The 20,140-nt window shown below is 31.4% G+C and overlaps 1 long non-coding RNA gene across 1 annotated transcript in view; it reads left to right on the forward strand.

Moving 5' to 3' along the window:
- LOC117685402 (uncharacterized) overlaps positions 1 to 20,140 on the forward strand; it is a 39,295-nt gene that overhangs the window by 7,557 nt on the left and 11,598 nt on the right. The gene's annotated exons all lie outside the window — the stretch shown is intronic.

Raw genomic sequence — 20,140 nt, forward strand, 5'->3', positions numbered from 1 at the left:
TTTTAACTTATACCCGTAGTATACCTCTCTGAACACGGTGTCAGCTACAGTATTGGTCAATTCTTTTTATTTTGTTTAATTACTTTATTTAAACTGCCGCATTGCAGTGCTTGCAGATAGTGGCCCCGCGATTTCTCCATGGTAGCTATAAGCAGTTAGGGTTTTAGTGAACCTTTCTCCTATTATGGGTAAGCTGAACTATTTGATGATTTTGTAATATAACTACAGCTTAGTTTTTTTTTACATTACTGTTGAGTTTATAATAAGTATTTTTGTTACTTTTTGACATACTGGTTTAACGCGGTAGAACTGTTCAACAAAGGTGATTGCTCGACCATGTTCCTGTATGGTCACCTATCGAATGTGTGTGTGTTTTATCCTGGAATATAGATGTATGATGTACTTGTATTTTTCCGACAGCTATACTGCGTGCTGTTGTTGTCATAAGATTATATTTAAGTTAATTTGACCTAGCATATATTTATGTAAGGTATATCAATGATGTTTCTCAAAACATGTTTATTGTTTAATTAGATAAGGCATTTAATCAGTATCTGGCAGTCCATCGCCATGATAATACTTGTCTGCTACTGTCTCACTCCATGCCAGTCGTACTCATCTCTAGTCTGTTTCCTCACAGGATGACCCTTTCTTGTGCTCGTACTGGAGATTTGTGACAACGGAGAACTTTCAATTTTATTGTTTATGACGTGTAAAATTTGTGTTTATTTGTTTATTTTTATACGGCTGTCGAGACAATTTTACTTTAAAAGGATTTGCACAGATGTTTATTTCTTCTTATTAATTACTTTGTAGTTTTTTCCCAAATATGGATCGAACAGAAAAGCATCACTAAGATGCGATTTTTTGAAAATCGATATATGTTTTATAAAATAATTGTTATAATAAAGCTATATGCAACGACAAACAAGTGTTGTTTTGACGGCAAAATTGGAACGATGTATTCGGTATACTATTTTGCGGGGGTGTTAAGAAAGCATATGAAGTTTGAGTTACATGTAATTCTGTGAAATCACAAATCTTAGTTATTGAGTACATATTCAAATATTTAAGCAACGAAACATAGACATAAAAATATATAAAAAAATACCGAAGACAATTTTATCACAAACTAGACTGTATTACGGAGGTTTACACTTTGATGACGTCTTGACTGGAAACTGAATGTCGTGTAAATTTGATCGGAGAACATTGTAAACAGATTAAAAAAAGAAGTAATCCAAGGAATCTAATAAAGTATTTCGGTGTGATTTATTGAGAATTGAACATAATAATACTGTAAGAGATGTTAATTTTATCAATCATTCGCTTAAAGGTATATAAATTTGCTTTTGTTTCTTGGTCAGGCTTTCCACTGTCGTTGTTTACGATATAAAAATCCGACTAGAACAACAATAACCCGTATATATTGAACTTCAAGTTTTACACTTATCGATAGTTTCATCAATGCTTAAGTTAAAAAATGCTGCTAGAATCCTATGTTTTGTGTTGTTCTGATGCAAAGTACCGTTTTCCATGTAAATTGTATACAAGTTGGGAAGGTTTTTCGAGAACCGGATGAATAAATATATAGTTAAGAAAACATAGGATTCTAGCAGCGGTTTTGATCAAACTGAGATGTTTTACCTTCACTTGGTATGTTTATTGTATTTTGGAAACCGCAGGGTAGTGTTGTTCTATCTCATTTTATGTTGAGGAACATACGTAAGCTATTTATAGTTGTCACGTGATAATGCACCGATGTGGCAGTAATGTAATGCTCGATTTTATTGCATTTACATCTATTTCAAAGGATAATACCAAGTTTTTGACCTGATTCAAAACAGTTATTCAATCTCACGATTGTAAATATAACAGTCAAAATAAGACGCTTAATTGCCAATATACTCCCTTAACATCCCTGCGTATTGAAACATTGTTTTGTGCTTTGATAAACATCAACTGGAAGAAAACTTATGTGTGTTTCGAAGAGGGAAACAGTACTCTTAACATTTTTAGAATTCTATATTTTAGCCAAAGACATATTATTATGATCTTTGCAAATTCATATATGATTGAATAATTTACCTAGGATTGTAACGCATTGTTTAATGGCTGTAAAATTGGTTTTTATTACTTAAAACATTATCACCAAGCCGCTCTGAAAAATCTGTAAAAGTTTTAACTGTTGGATAGTTATAAACTATTCAGCCAATCAGAATCTTGGTTAATTAATTGTGCAATATTACCTCAATATTTTTAGTGCAGCAAAATACAAAAATGATATTAATTTTTTGTTATGAACAAAATAGTTTCCATTAAACACCGGTTTGACGTTCTAACACTCCCTTTCACTTAAAATTGTACATTTGTAAAGCAGTGAATAAATATGCCGGTCCAATAATGTTTGAAATGGCGTACATAATTAAAAATTTGAATTTTTTTTAACGCATGTTTTTTTTGGTACAGATTTACATGTGCAAAGATATGTCATTCGTGATCTCAATTTGTTACATATGTAATACTGAAAAAAGGCATTATAAAATTGGCTTTTACATTCCAATATTACGAAAATTATTATTATTTTTAAATTCATGGATTGCAGGTTCTAAATATTAAATTGGATGTTAAAACAATTTATACATTCATTATTTTTTTTGCATGTAATATCCTGCTTGTTCAAAGCTTACTCTGTGCTCCATCGTTTAAACGTCAAGAAAACTGCTGTCCTATTTTCTTCAATCTGAGTAAGGGAGAGAAGTCCTCAATAACTGAAGAAATAGAGGGAGCTTGACGATAGGGTTTTAGGTATTTAGTGACAGTTGATTGGGAATTCTCAGGTACAAATTTGAAAATGAGCTGACATTTTTATATTCCCTTAAAGGTATCACACTGGTAATCGACCAATCAAAATGAACTTTGCCAATCGTAGTTCCATATATACTTCAGAAATATTTTTTTCATTGACTGAATTTTTACATTTGCCTTTACTCAGTTTAAAAAAAAACTTAGTACCACTGAAGGATATTTTATGTATTTTGTAAGATGCTGATCATTTTTCATTGGGATTACTTCTTTCCAGACACATGCAGCAGCTTCCTGGAGAGTGTGCAGTCTGTTCACATACAAGCGGAAAATACGTGGTTTTGAGCGTGACCTGTTCGGAGCTAAATATTTTGAGAAAATGTCGAATCGTGTGTCCTTTTTGGGGGGTTAGCTGTTGAGATAGGTAACAAATAACAACCAAATATTTTGTCAAGAGAAAAACAAACTGATTTTTAAGAATTTGTTTCCCCTCTATAGTGTTATAAAATCATAACAATTACCGTTGTGATATCTTTAGTTAGTTTAAATTTTGACCATAGAAATATTTACGACTGGTTAAGAATATTTTTTCATATTATATCTTCCGAAAACAAAGTACAGCCGTGAGATAGGGTGGTTTATCAAAATTAATGGTATTGTCACTCCACTTTTTAAAAAAAAGTAAGAATAAAAGTCCAAATCTTACAAAAGATTTCAAGCTTTAAGTTTTTTACCTTTTTGTCTATTGATAATTTTTTAATGTAAAGCGACATTTCCGCAGCTGATAACATCAATGGAAGAGCAAACTTAAATACCTTTAACGAAAAGCCACATAAATCCTTTTTATGTCATCAAATACTCAGAGTATAACGAATAAAACCAATCTAAACATATAATTTTATACTTTTCTGCTCCCAGAAACGTAACACTTGAAAGTGATGCAATAACGTAACCAATCAGATTTAACCGAAGTAAACAAAGAAAGAAAATACGAATGTGGGCTCTGTGATTTTATTTAAAAACAGAAACACGCATTGCCCAAATTGACTATGAAATATTCTAAACACTGTTGTAGTCGTTTTGGTCAATTTAATTTGCCCAAAAAAAATGGATATGAATGAAAAAGGCGTATATCTTTAATTTGTTTCGTTTCTATTTCATGCATCTGCAGCCCAATAGCTACAGCAATGAAAGAAGCATATGAGTTCGGAAAGAAGCTCCCAATGACCCCTTTAACGGTTTTAAACAAATTCGGGCGGCAAAAGTGTTTATTGGAATGTGAGACCTACGGCGCGTGTTTGTCTATTAATTACAACCGCAGGCAACTGGTTTGTGAGCTGAACGGTGGATGGAAGAATAGCACTCTCTCCTGATAAACGACGATAACTATGTCTACAGAGAAATACCACATCCAGTAAGTACCGATTATTTTGTTTTTTGTTTTGATCAGTTGCAAATTCATTTATATCACAAATTTTGATGCAAATGCATTTAACTTATGTTACAGTCAGCAAAGGTTTACGTGAGATATTTGACTTCTGCAACAGATGAACTATTTATAAAAAAAAGTTTCGATTGAAACAGAGAGTAGCGTATGCCTCTCATGGAAATTTTGTCATATACGCTCTTAACGTGCATAACAGAAATATTTGTGTCCTTTACAACACAAAAATGTTCTCAATATTACTTTTTATTAAATTGTTGCACTAATTTCGAAATGATTTTCCTCTTGTATAGACTAGGTGATTTTAACGTAACGTAAGGTCAATGATATATAATTTGCACAAGTAGTAGACTTAAACAGTGAGACAAAAATCCCTTTAATCAATAACATAAAAAACTATTTAAATTTGTTTTATTTTTAAAAAGTATATATCTTGAAAATATCTTTAACTATATTGTTTACAGTCCTATGAACGTAACCTCAATTTAGTATTTAAAAATATACTCTTTTTTTCTTGATACCTAATTTATTTCTTTTTGAAACTTTGATTCAAAGGTAAACAAAACTTGTGGAGTTGTTCCATGCAACCTTTACTCTTTTTTCTTGTTACCTAATTTATTTCTTTTTGTAACTTTGATTTTTAGGTAAACACAAACTGTGGAACTGTTACTTGCAACCTTTACTCGAAATGTGTTCAATCAGTAAATGGAATATCAGTGTGCATTCCTGTTGGTAATAGTTTGATAATTCTAAATGTGAAATATGCACTTGGATGAGAGTATCATATATAACCATTATTCAATAGCGATATATTTTTATGATCAACCTATACAAACTTTTTTACGAAAATTACGTAAGCTAACCTGTTATATATTCAAATTAAAGCTTAATGTATAAACTTCAATAATTTATTCAATTGTTTTCGCTTTTAACATATATTTTCATAGAACATAGAAATTCATACATTGTCAAAGATGTAGCCGATAAAAAAAGATATCAGAAAGTCTGCAATTTAAAAAAAAAATCAAAGTCAGCATTGATCATAACACTCAAATGTTTATATGAAATAAAAACAAAATGCCAAATATAATTATAAGATGTAGATGATATTTATCAACAAAACTTCAAAGTTATGTTAGGTTTCTGCAATTATGATAAATATTCAAATTATAATACGTTACGCTTGCTTGTTGATATATAGCAGACAATGTTATAATCCTAGTTCCATAATTAAAAAAAAATATCACATCTGGATTCAAACGCACCTTACTAATTACATGTTTTGTCCTGTAATCAATTAATGACACGTAAGGCATAATTGTAAATGAGGCTGAATGTTAAAAATATATCCACCAGATTTCCTTGGAAGTTAGAAATGACTTTTTGTACCTATAACTTATAATTTTGTAAAGAATGAAATCTCAAAAAGTCAGCTTTAATTTGGATTTTTTTTCATATTCCTTTAGGCAAAGTTCTCCTTGTAAAGGACATTTAAATCGTCTAAAAATGGCCACAATCATCCAGTCCTCTTAACAAAAAAACCTCTAGTTTGCAGGGACCCAGTTCCCAAAATACAATCTGATATAATCTTGGAAAGAACTTACGTTCCACCATCCATTACATATTGCTGCTACTCTGGATTTATCAGTGAAGGCAATAAACACGTTATTCACTGTATTCCAAGGAGATTTTCAGAAACACCGAATATCAGCTGCATCATAAGTATTATTTTTGTACATATTGGTTTGTATCATAATTAAGCATAGATAAATAATAGATTATCACATTTGTAAAAGGGGAAGGATTTTTTATCTCCAACAGTAACTAAGGTGATCTGAACTTGGTATTTTGACAGTGCGTCCTTTATATGCTGTTTGCAATGAATGGTTGACTAGTCCGTCGTTTGAAACAGATAGTCTCCTGGAGAATAATTTTAATAGAAGTTGTTTCCCGTTGGCGTAAATGTTGTGCGTCAAACTGCCTTGGTTCTTTCATTATTAATTTCATCTTGCCAGACTTGGTATTTTGACACAAATAACACTCTTAATGCAAAATAAACCTTTGTTGGAGTTTCCTGTGCTTTGTATTTGTTATGATGTTTGGACTTTTCCCTGTATATTTCTACCATAATTGTTTGAATTTGGTTGCTTAAAAAAGTTTACTGCCTATCCCCACAAAATGGCGGATATGGGAAAAAAACTTTTAGGAAATAAAACTATCTATTAAGATAGAACAAACTGTTTAAGCTCAATTTACATAACGGACTATGTGCGGTTTTATGCATTTTTGCCCCCAAAATCAAAGTTTTAGAAAGAGCTTCAAAAATAAGGTGAAAGATAGTTAAAATCATATTGGAAATAAAGGTGTTGAAGGTTATCACCAAAGTGACGTCATAATGTAGAAATGACGTCATGAAAATTGCATTATTTTGAAACATTGATGTTTTGTAGCAAAATATGGGTGTTTTCCGATGGTTTTTCGACTGGGAAACATCGAGCGCAGGCTAGCTCAAGTACCATTTTTTAGTATAATGTGTATAACTATTTGAAGAAAAACATATGTTAAATTCGCACTTGAGCAGACCTGCGCTCTATACTTCCGAATGCAAAATATAGAGCAAAAATGAGAATATTTTCATTTGTTTGCAAATATGCGGGAATTATGTCATTTAGGTGACGTCATAGATAACCAACGAATGAGCAAAGATGACTAAAATCAAGATTAAAGTTATAGGCATCCTCTATACAATGATTTGTGAAGATTTAATTTTTATACGATACTATTTAAAAATTGGTTGAAATCGGGGGAAGATATTTGACCATACCGCACATAGTCCTTTGTAGGTTTTCCTCAGCATGATTCACATTGGCAATTATTTTTCTCCCAATTTCACGTAAAATATACTGAGATTGTATTTATTTTTCACTTGCGCCAAGCTGTTCTTTAAAAAGGATATAAAAATCTACATCCATAAGTTTACATATAGCAGGGGAAGTCTTTAAATCATTCGTATAAATAGTTATTTTCCTTTTACGAAATTTTAAAACCGTTGATATCTTGAAACTTAACATTAATAATATTGAATTCAGTATCACTAGTATTTACAACGGCGTCTATGTTACGCTGAAACTTGTGTGGAAGCATTCTCAGGTAGTGAAGATTCAAAGTGTGAAAATAATGACCCCTGGGGGTAGGGTTGGGCCACAATGGGGGGTTGAAGTTTTACATAGGAATATATAGAGTAAATCTTTAAAAACCTTTTTCTTAGAAACTAATCAGCCAGAAAAGCTGAAACTTGTGTGGAAGCATTCTCAGGTAGTGTAGACTCAAAGTTGTGGAAATCATGACCCCAGGGGTAGGGTGGGACCACAATGGGAAGTCAAAGTTTGTCATAGGAATATATAGAGTAAATCTTTAAAAATCTTCTTTTGAGAAACTAATCAGCCAGGAAAGCTGAAACTTGTGTGGAAGCATCCTCAGGTAGTGTAGACTCAAAGTTGTGAAAATCATGACCCCCGGGGGTAGGATGGGGCCACACTGGGGGGGGGTGTTAAGGTTTTACATAGGAATATATAGAGTGAATATATAAAAATCTTCTTCTCAGAAACTAATCAGCCAGGAAAGCTGAAACTTGTGTGGAAGCATCCTCAGGTATTGTAGATTCAAAGTTGTAAAAATAATGACACCCCTTGGAGTAGGGTTGGGCCACAATTGAGGGAGGGGGTGTCAAAGTTTTACATAGGAATATGTAGAGTAAATCTTTAAAAATCTTCTTCTCAGAAACTAATCAGCCAGATGATTCTTGATAATTGTTAAGACATTTGCCCCAGGACAATTGTTAGGCCTCACAAGAAGGTTCAGAGTTTGATGTAGGTTTATATCCCATATATAAACAATTGATAAGGATCTTTTTGAGAACTGCAGTACTCAACATGTGATATGACAATAAAATCATCCTGTTAGAAAAAGGACTAATGATTATAAACATAAGAATATCCAGAGGGAGAAATGGGTTTTATTTATACAGGATCTACATGTATTATTGTAAATTGTCCAGATAGTTTGTATTATGACTCCATTAAGCTGATTTTATTATACCTATTGTTCTTCAGGTGAGCGATGTGGCCCATGGGCCTCTTGTTTCATTTCTGAATAAAACTCAGGTTTTAATAATACAAACTAGAAAAATAAGAAATATAACATCAGTAAATTATCATTTCTATCAATGTTATTTACAATCAAATTTGTGCATTCGTTGGCGCAATAAGCTCCTCTTCTACTTTATTCTAACAATGTAGCAATGAAAATGAATGAAGAGTTATGAAAAGAATTATATAAACACAGTGGAAAGTAATAACCTTTTATAATTCTTGCATTAAATGAACCCGAATCAGGAACTTCAACCAAATGATGAAATCCTAGCATTTTCCAAATTTGCAATGTCGCGTTCGGAAAAGAAACAACTAAAAATTGCATAATTATAAGGATGCTCAACATTGTTGCATTTGGTATTCAAAATAAAAAGTTTACAACCACTGTAACACTTTAATCAAATTTCTAGTCATCCATATATTTTAACACTAGAGTTCAGTCATGACTATTAACTATATCAGCAACCATTTTAACCTATTCTGATGTTAGAGATAAGTGTATGGCTTCTTTTTCATCAATGTATTTTTGTCTTCTAGCTGCTAGAAGTACTTTACAAGACTGACCTTGATCCTAAGGATTCTCATGACAGTTGCAATTTCTCCCGGCGACCTGTTGTCTAGCTATCCCCGCAACTGGGCCGCTTGCTACAAAGTACAAGTCGATGATTATGAATTAAATTAGAAATAAATACCACTTAATTATCAATATACCTGTTTTACCAATATTCTTGAATATCCTGTTTACCCATTATGAATTACGCATTATCAACAAATATTAACCTTAAAACTATTGAAAATTCATATTATTCAGTGTAAATGTATGAACAAATATATTTAACTTCTGTAATACCCACAATGCTGATTAACCCAGCTGCTAAACGGCTATCAGTGTCAGTTCTGATTGTATGGTTGGAAGCTGTCCATACAAACAACACTGTACCGACAAACAGTTCAAGCTTCAACATGTAAATGATAATCTAAAATAAAAATAAAAACAATTATATACAATTGATTATTAATCTATATTTATCAAAATATTTATGTGATATCGGTTTAATTTTTATTTCTTTTTTAGCAATTACAGTTACCGGTATTCCTTACGAAAATTATTTTGAATAGTTTAATTAAAAACAAAAAACTTAATGTTAAATTGAACTATGTTAAGATAAATTCAATTCAAAGAAAAAATCAAGAAAGTTATCTCTTTACTCCTTTATCTTGCAGATCTGATATTGCAACTGATACATGTATCCTACAGCTAAAAGAGATTGATATTTGATTGGTGAAGGACAGCATTTTATTTGAGACTTGATGCAAGTCAGTGATCGATCTTAAACATGTTTATCAGATATTTTTAGATTTCAAAGGCAAGGAAAAGTGTTCTTTAGTCATTTGGAAAAAAAAATAGAAAATAATTTTAAAAATTCATTTCCTTCGTTTTTGGTGAGTGAATATTTATTCATTGAATGAAATAATTGATAGAGTGGAAATATGTAGAATTTAATAAAACATGATCCTTTTATTGTATTTTAATGTAATTTTCAGCTACTCTGTTGTCTTCTATAAAAAAAAAATTCTTCATGAAATGTCTACTCGCTAGTTCGTTCATAAAAATATTCTTTTGTGTGCTATCATGTACAACATTTAAGCAGAAAATATTCACCCATAATACCTCAGTAATCTACAGACAACTTGAAAATTGTTAGTGTTCCAGACGTCATCACAGTTGGATAATTGATATAATTTTTTTTAGTAATATACAGGTAAAAAAGAATAGAAATAAATGAAACTTGAGCAGCAAAGAAATTTGTCATAATTGGATAGTACTTAGTAAATCAGAACACATTCAATCATGCATTATTGTGTCTGTTCATATTTAAAAAGGTTTTACAAAATAACTTGCAGTAGTGAATGTTTATTGGTCAATTAGCTATCTTACGTAGAAACTATCTAAGAATCGATAGTGTAAAGATTAACCCTCGCCAATAATTTTTTATGCAGGCTATCAAATTTTAACGAGCATTGATCCATGATAAAGACGACGCTATTTAAGATGTAGTATTAGATAACATTTTTCAGTTAATGCAAATCAACAGTGTAGTAGAGACTTAGTTTTGAAAAATACTACACTTCAAATATCATGTTACCATATCGACGTCCTTTGCTGTTTCTATTTCTTGCATTATCGGACGCCATGGTGTTCAACGATTATATTACAATTCCAGCGTTAGAAAACAAAATAATTCCTGACCCTCTGTTTGGCACCAGACACTCAGATTCTGTCTCTGTCTGTGCCTTGTTATGTGTTGATGCCTGTCGTTACTTCAGCTTTAACTTTCAGACAAAAATGTGCCGACACCATTGCCAATGGAACAGCCACATATATACACACACAAAATCAGGATGGAGAACGTACAAAAAGATATCATTAAAAACTGATGGTGAGTGTATGCTTTCTTTATTCATTACACTTATTGGCGTCTAGTGATAAATTTAAAGATAAACTAAACAAAATATGTACTATCAAGTTGTTGTTTTTCTTAACAATATTTATATGTATAATCGTATATTGTTAAATTTATTAATTATATGTCTCAAGTTTTCGCTTCGCCAGGATTGAAAGCTGACATGAATTCATAAATATGCATTTTTTCCCATTTATCTCCGACTACCGCCATACTAGTTGTCGATTTCTATTGTTCTGCTCATTGCTAAACACCCCCTATATAAGGTCGAGAGCGTTATTCATGCTACACTGCATTCAGGTATTTCATACACCCGAACACGTTACCTTGAACGAAAAGACGTGCCGAGACTCGTTTTGAACAAAAATGATATGATAACCACTGCACTGGCAAGGAATATCCAATGAACGACAAAACAAAACAGGCACATATACTTCAAAATGTAGACCGTTTTCTGTTGTATGTTATAACATCGCACATGCGCGAGCTATGTTGCATAGATATTAGATACGGAGCGTTTTTTTTTGTAGAAACCGATGGAAACGATGCTACGTTGTTACTTTCTTGGATTTATTATTATTTAGCTACTGCGTTTGATGTAGTGCCGCCGGGGTTTTCAAAAAGAAGCAGCCGCTATGCACTCTGTATGAACGAGACACGTGTTTGATGAGCATACGAAGTACCGGTAAGACAGCACTGTCTGTGCAAAAGTATACGGGTACCTTGGAAATTATTTCTACAAATAAATATATATTGAGTTTTATTTATTGTTGTTTCCTTTATTTTTTATTACAAACATTTTACTACAATGTGTAGTTCATGCATTTAGAAGTGTGTGCAACCTGAATGCCTCGTTCCGAAAGCAACCGACCGTAATTTTCCCAACCCATATATATACCCCAGTGGCAGTAGAGGAGCGATCGAAACTAATATGGTCACCTATTGCTTTTATGAATTCATGTCAGCTTTAATATAAATATTAACGGTATTTTACATTGTAAATGACATGTACCAGGATGATAAAGTAGATAAATTGTGCAAGTTATACCAGTATATTAGATATTTCAAACAACGGGAAGCAATACAAAACAATTTACGCAAATATGGATATTTTAACAGAAATCCGACCGCCTTACACACATCTATGGTGACTTCAGCAGAGACAAGAACTTTAAAAATTCTAGTTCACAAGAAACATAATAACCTTCTTCCGTTAATAAATACATTTATGTGACGCCTGTGATGGAAAAAAACAGTTAAATGTGTATATACAGACCCTGAAACGTACTACTACACCACACGCTCGCTGCACGCTCGCTACACGCTCGCTTAACGCTTCACACGAAACGCTGAACGGTTTACACGAAACACTGCACGCTTTGCCCAAACGCTAAACGATTTACACGAAACGCTGAACGGTTTACACGAAACGACTCTCACACGAAACGATTTGCTCGCTTTTCACACGCTTTGGACACGCTTTTATCCTGATCGATTCGGGTCCTCTCGGATTTTTTTTACCCTGACTCTGTTGGTAAGAATTAATTTTAAGAAAACACGAATTACTAGACATACTGATATTAGAAACATATATGTACATAAGTATTGAATTGATGAATTAAATTAATTTGGTACTTATATTTCAAGCATAAAATTGTTTATTCACTGAGTTAGCCAAAAATATTACTTTTATAAATATATTTATTGCTCAAAAGAAATATCCATGAGTCTTATTAGTTTATTAAAAATTAAAAATTCCAGAGAAAAAAGTTACCGTAACACAATATTCAATACCGAAAATAAAATCCGTATGATTAACAAACTGAAATCGGTTTTTCAGTTTTCGGCGGGATTTGTTTTTTTCTTCTCACATTAATATTTTAATTGGTTTCAGCGAATACGATGTAAAAATAATAACTGTAAATAAACCTGTAATTATTTACATTGATAATTTTGAAAGTTAATCAAAATAAAATTAGTCATATAAGTTAGAAAAATGCTATAAAACAACCGATTAATTTGTTTTAAATGTCGAATCATTCGCGTAAATAAATGTTCCGTACATAATATCACAGAAAAAAAATCAATTGATTAAACAATAAAGAAAGTTGTCATTACTATTTCGGATTTCGGATAGAACAAAAAATAATAAAATGATTTAGATGTTTGTCTCAATATTCGTATACATAACCGGCGCACCGCATAACGGCGTACAATATATCTATCATAATCTATTTGAATTAAGTACCATGCATATAGATTCCCGCAATAATTAATTGCATGTGTACATTTTAGGAAAATTTCAGTATGTTAATTACTTGTTGTTTTCCGTTATCAGTGTTTAAATAATTAAAATAATAACTTGTAGAAATATTTTTAATCGGGATTCAGAAGAATCCGCATTTCATAGAAATGAACAGTATATTTTCTTTCTATGTTTACATTTAATTTTGTTCAAATTAATGCTATATAATCTATCATTGAAATTGTGTGCATCATCAAATACTGATTCCGACTACTTTTAAGTCATTAAATTTCTATTGGCTATTGACAAAAAAAGAGACGCGTGACCATCCAATGAAAACGAATACACAGAGTTTGATTGACAGGTTCAGCCAGGTGCAGGTCTTACCCGATGTCCAAGGTTATGTGTACTGGTTGTACACAGCCGAATAGTCTCAGTAACTAGTCTTCTTTCAATACGCGTACTTTTCTTTTGTTTGTTAAAAATGAATTCAATTTTGTAAAAAGATAAGTATATCATTTCTTATAGATTTTTTTTTTCACGAGAATACCTCAAAGGAGTTTTGCCAATTACAAACAGTTTCAAGTAATGTTTAACACGAGCGCTATTTTGAAACAATTAAATTGTCAGAGAGTTCCGAATGAAATCTGATGAACGTTTCACACTGTTCTCGCACGCTTTGCCCGAAACGCTGATTGCTTTGCCCGAAACGCTAAACGGTTTACACGAAACGCTTTACGATTCACACGAAACGCTAAACGGTTTACAGGAATCGCTAAACGGTTTACACGAAACGTTTCTCGCACGAAAGTCGCATGCTTTTATGGTGTAGTAGTACGTTTCAGGGTCTGTATCATTTGTCCTAGACATTTTCAAGACTTTAACGGCAAAACATAGAACGTTAAAATTCATATCGATTGTAAATCAAACAATGTTGCTTATAAAGTATTTTGTAAGAAATGTAACAAAATTTATACGATGCGCAAACGAGGATGACATTATTATATTTAAAAGATGTTTTAAATTTATCACTGTTTATTCGAAAAACAAATGACCCTATAGCAATGCATTTTTACACAAAATTAATGCATATGCTGTTGATGATCATTATGTGAAAGGTATTAAATCATGAACAAAGATGAAATCTACAGAAAATTCAGAAAATATTTATGAAAGAAAAAAATGAATACTTATGTACCTTTTAATATTAACAAAAGAAAACAGTATTGTCTAAATTAAAATATTCACGGTATTTGGTCAACGTTGTGCTGCTTTTAACAGTAAACGCGACTGATTAAAACCGGCAGAATGGTCAAATATTTCAAAAAAGTGTTTTAAATTACTCAAAACAATTAAGATATATGTATCCGAGCTGGTACCTGTCCTGTTGCTGCTCAGCTAAATTTCCTCAACTATATTTCTTGCAAGTCTTTTTATCATTTTTTTTATTTGCGTAATCAATACATTTATCTATCATTGAACAACAGATAAAATTGACAATAGAAAAAAAAACAAAATATGAGAAAAATTGGAGGAACATCACAGAGAGTATAAAACATTTTCTAGTAACAAGTGATTATTTAATTCAACACAAAATACAAAGAAATTCTGATGTGTACTTGTTTTACGTGATTTGTTCCGTTTCTTAAATGTAGATGTTAGACTTATTGATGGGCCTCATTGTGGCGAAGGACGTGTTGAAGTCTGGTATAACAACAGTTGGGGAACAGTCTGCGATGATCATTTTGATGATATAGATGCTCAGGTTGTTTGTCGTCAGTTGGGATATGCCTGGTAAGCAAAGATCATTATTTATGCATTGATACTATAATAAAATTGCCATATATGTTAGTAATCAGAAAGTACAAATTAACTGCTGGATTATATTATTGTAAGACGAGTATAAATACACTTAAGCGATTAGATAATAATTATTATGCCCCCGTCGAAGAGGGCAAGGCATATTGCTAGGCTGCTGTCTGTCTGTCGGTCGGTCGGTCTACAATGTTTCCGTTCATTTTTTCGCAGAAGTTGCACGTGCTGCAATAGAATTAAGTATAAAGATTTATCATAACAATATCATAAAAATATTTAGGTCAAGTCCAATTTTGGGTGTGATTGAGCAATTTTTGACATAGTTATTCCCCCTTGAACATAGAAAAATCCATTCATTTGCAGTTTTCATTTGTTTTCTTCGCTGAGTTTGCACGTCCTTAAATACAATTTAGTATACAGATTTATCAAACAAATATCTAAGTCAAGTTTTTTGGGGGGTACGATCGAGTACTATTTTGGGTATGATCGAGCAATTTTTGACAGAGCCATGCTGTTTGTATTAAAATAATCATTTTTTTTTTCACTTTCAAATCATTTTGTCCGCAGAGATAGAGGTATGCTCCTTCGACCTAGAAATATTCCATTTATTTGCAGTTTCGTTTCTTTTTTCCGCAGGGTTTGAACTTACTAAAAAAAAAGTGGTATACAGGTTTATCATTTATTTATCTAGGTCAAATACTATTTTGGGTATGATCGAGCAATTTTTGCCAGAGTTATGCTGTTGGATTTCAAATTATCAAGTTATTTCCACTTTCTAATCCTTTTTTTCGCAGAGGTTTCCAAAGGAGGGGCATATGTGTTTCACAAACATCTCTTGTAGATTAAAGTTCTGATAATTATCTTTAGGTTTTTTTTTTGACAATTGAGAATATAAAACCCGTAATAATTTCAAGTAGGTGTAACTTTGATGGGAAAACTTTATCGTGTTATTAGGGTACAGAGTTTATATAGGCAAACGTAAATGAAACATTGATTCTGATGAAAGCAACCACGTGAACCGCGGATATGGTTATATCTGCCTTACTTGGTATCTTTTAAATAAAAGTATGATTTATGTAAACGTTAGTTCTTATATTTGATTATTCTAATATTTGATAAATAATCAGAATGAACTATAAATGATATTAGTCGAATTTTACCCGCATAATTTGCAATTTCCAAAAGTGTCTAAGGTACATTTAATTTTTTTGTTAGAATAGCTGACATGATATTTTTTTTTTTGACATATTCATTCAATTTCTTTTCACTCACTGGCAGCGTATGACGTTAAAAGTGACACTATTTTTGTAGCTTAATAAAAATCATTGACATTTTCAATCAATTTTTGAATGGGAAATATAGAGCGACACTTTGAAAAAGAACAAACCTTTTTTCAGTTAAAACTCTTGAATAGAGACATCTTCCATGAAAAATATTTTGTTTGTTCAAACAATCGCTCAATGATTTCTGAAAGAAAACTGCTTGAAAATTTACCTGGGGCTCGGAACATAAAGCATGCTAAGATTTTGACTTAAGTAGGGCAATAAGTAGTACTTAGGTGGAATCTTGGGACAAGCATAAGTCCCACTTAAGTATGTCTTATACCGTAACATATAGCCAACTTAGCAATATTAATGTCTAAGCTAGGTCAAATTTATGTTCAAAGTAAAAAAAGAATTGTTTATTTCAAATAAAGTAAATGCAAAATATAAACGGGACTAAAATCCATACCAAATACAATTATCAATCAAAGTACTGAGAGTACTCAAAGACGGGGTCTTGAAAGTTTGAATTTTTAATTGTCCACATTTTCCTCGAATATGTTCCAAACATTATGGGTTTGAATTGGTTGTTTCAACCTAGTATGTTAAAATTCGGCTTTTTGCAATTGCCTGATACTTTGTCTAAATTTTACTAAATCCCGACCGAGACTGTTTTTCATAATTGTAGAAAATTGACACAACGGTATTTTATGTAAAATAAGACCCCAAGGAAAATTTTTTAAAAAAAACTGCAACTAACCGGGTAAATCAAAACAACTATATTTAGGTAGATAATTTAAATTATTAGATTTATTTAATTTTGTAATCCAAGGGAAAATCCACAAGTCAGACGGTATCTGTTATACAAGGTTTATGAAAACTCTGAAAACTCTCAAACTGCTGAATTACCGAACAAAGTTTACATTTGCATACCGATAACAAACACAGGCACCTGACGTTAGAAATATTTCTTCTTACAATAAGATTATTCCAAGTACTATAACAATAAGAAAGTTCGTCACGGTAGCCATTTTGATTTTTTAGACCAACTTATCAGTCACGATTTTCTTGCGGCGCGATTCATATTAAATTGATAGGAAAAAAAAAATTCGTTCGCCACTTACTACTTTTTTTTGTAAACTCGTGCATCATCTACACAAATTACGATACAACTGTTCCTTTCATTAAAAATCATACTCCGAATTCAGTTAACAGCTTTTTAAATCGATAAAACTAGAAAATGGAGACAAAAAGTGATGAATCGCGTCATGTTTTGGGTAGACCTTTCCTGATTGACTGTTATATATGTCATTAAAAATAAAGCAACAGAATAATAAAGACATTAATTGATAAATGTACAGAGATAAGTCAGTTAAAGGACTGGTTAGAAAAAAAAATAAGGAAAAGGTCCAGATCAGTTACTTAGTGCTAATGAAGGAGAGTTGGTTTCATGTCTAGGAACAATATTCACATGGCGGTAATACGTTTTACTGACAATTGCAAAAGCAAAAATTATTGTATGATAATTGTAAATTGTTAATTTTAGCTATTAATCCAGAATTATTTGATATTAAAATTCCTAATGTATACAAAGTTGACGCTTTTAACAGCAAAATTAACAAATGTTGTAGGACATTTTCATTTCAGGGATCTGTATGTGTCCTTTCAATACACTTTCGTCTATTAGCGCACATTTTCATGCGTGTCCTGGAAAAAATGAACTTAATTTCGAAAGCGATTTTTTCGAAGAACTACAATAAAGGATTTTTAAATCAAATTATAAAACTACGATAAAAACTTTTAATTTTTATCTTCTTAAAATTGAGATAAGTACTATTTATTTACATGTACTACCACACGGCAAATAAAAAGTTTAAAAAATAATAACCATGCATTATCTCATGAATGCATGAATTCATAGGTCTAATATTTGTGCGAGATATTTACCGATGGAAGAAAGACCGGCTTTGTTTCTGATGAGAGACATTATGATACTGAGTATTGATGAAAAAAAAATTAAATCATGAATATGGCTGGTTAACGTTTTGTCCGTTTTAAAGTATAGAAAAAAGTGTAAACTTATGTCTCAAAACATTAAAAAAAATACATGATTATATATTCCAACTAAGCCGGACAAAATGAACATTAACATTTAACTTGGTTTTTCAATCAGTAACATTGTATATATTATTTGATCTATTGGTCACCCAAAATATGTGATATATATAGATTTTAACTTAAGAGTCAATGAACGAAAGGCAAATTCAGTCACGTGGCCCCGTCTAATTATCATTTGACTAAAGGTTACAGGTAAGTGTATTATGGGAAAATTTTATTTTAAAAAAGGCAAAACATTAAGCTAATTTTTATTTTTTTATACACGTGTTGCTATTTAGTATGAAAGGCAAAAACAAACTCAGTATCAACACTGGGAGCCATTGCATACATTATCATTCAGGACAACAATAGACACATTTCAGAAATCCTGACGCTTAACCTATCCGGATGACTGAACTTTGGAACGAAAGCGTCCGGATAACTGAGTCTCTTCTGTAATTGTTTCTGTATCTTCGAATTATTTATCTTTTTAAATAAATGCAATATTATTATTAGTGGAAAAGACAATTTCAAGAATGCAAGAACACATTTACAACATAATTACAATATATGTGCAAACAGTTTTTACTTTAAAATGATCATTTTTTAAAATAAACAAGTCAACGGATATTACAGGGATTGACTTTGTAAGTTGCAAAGAAAAAAAATAGTGTGCATTATCTATTAATATGAAGAGAGTTTTTTTAAACGGGTTATCCTTTAGATTTGTTACTAAAATGTGTCGCCCAAACACGTTGTACAAATCATCTTCCATTTTTTTTTCAAATCAAAATTTAAAGTAGTATGTTTATTGTTAATACTTTAAAAGCCTTCCTCTTTTCAAAATTGCCATACCAATACATTTAACCATCACAATAGTTTTTCTACAAAGTCAAATCAAGTAACATACATAATCAAAAGTGTTGTTTCATCGTAAGAAAGTATGCATGATATAGCTGGAACTTTAACATGTGAAAAAGAGCATAAAAAACAAAGTCATGGTTTTTTTTTTCATTGCTGTGAAACCCAATGATAAAATATTCATTTTTGCCTTAATGATTTCACATAGAATCTCGCCAATCAGTAAGCTCTTCTTTTTGTATATCTTTTTTTATTTTACATAGTCATATATAATGCATGATTTGATGTTTTCTGTTGAAAGCTTACACAAGTACTGAGCCTTTTATTTTATTTACACGATCTTTTGGCTTATGATTGTTAAAATCTATTTTTTATTTCGAGTACAAACTATAGTTTTAATGGAAAATTATTTATTTAAAAGACAATGTTCATGACAACGTCCATTGAAAACAGGAGCTCGTAACATAAAGGATGCTACGATTTTGACTTAAGTAGGGTCATAAATAGGACTAACGCGGAATTTTGGACCTACATTTTGTCTAAAAAGGTCCTTTTGATAATATCTCAGGTTTTGCGAGTTTACATATATAGTCGCAAGTACTTGTTGTAAACTAACCATTACGTGTTTACAATCTATTCAGCAGCCCACTTGCATACTATGTGAAATATGTTACAGCTCATTACGAACATTGCTAATGTAGATATCAATTAAACCATAACTCTGATAGTGGTGAATATCAAGATATTAATTTTGTTGAAATTATGTTATAAATACACTGTATTTGTATGCTGAATTTAAATAACTAAAAAATAAACTTCTAAATTTGTGTAAAACAAACTTAGGATAAACTTAAGCCACCTCTATCGGCCGCCTAAGTTTTGGGTAAATTGTATCTAATACATTAAATCGTACGCGGAGTGTATACATGTACATTCGTAAACATTAACTTTACTTAACAATGTTAACAATACAGACAATTTATTGATCATTTAAG

Source organism: Magallana gigas, chromosome 9, assembly GCF_963853765.1.
Source record: "Magallana gigas chromosome 9, xbMagGiga1.1, whole genome shotgun sequence".
Classification (NCBI taxonomy): Eukaryota; Metazoa; Mollusca; class Bivalvia; order Ostreida; family Ostreidae; genus Magallana; species Magallana gigas.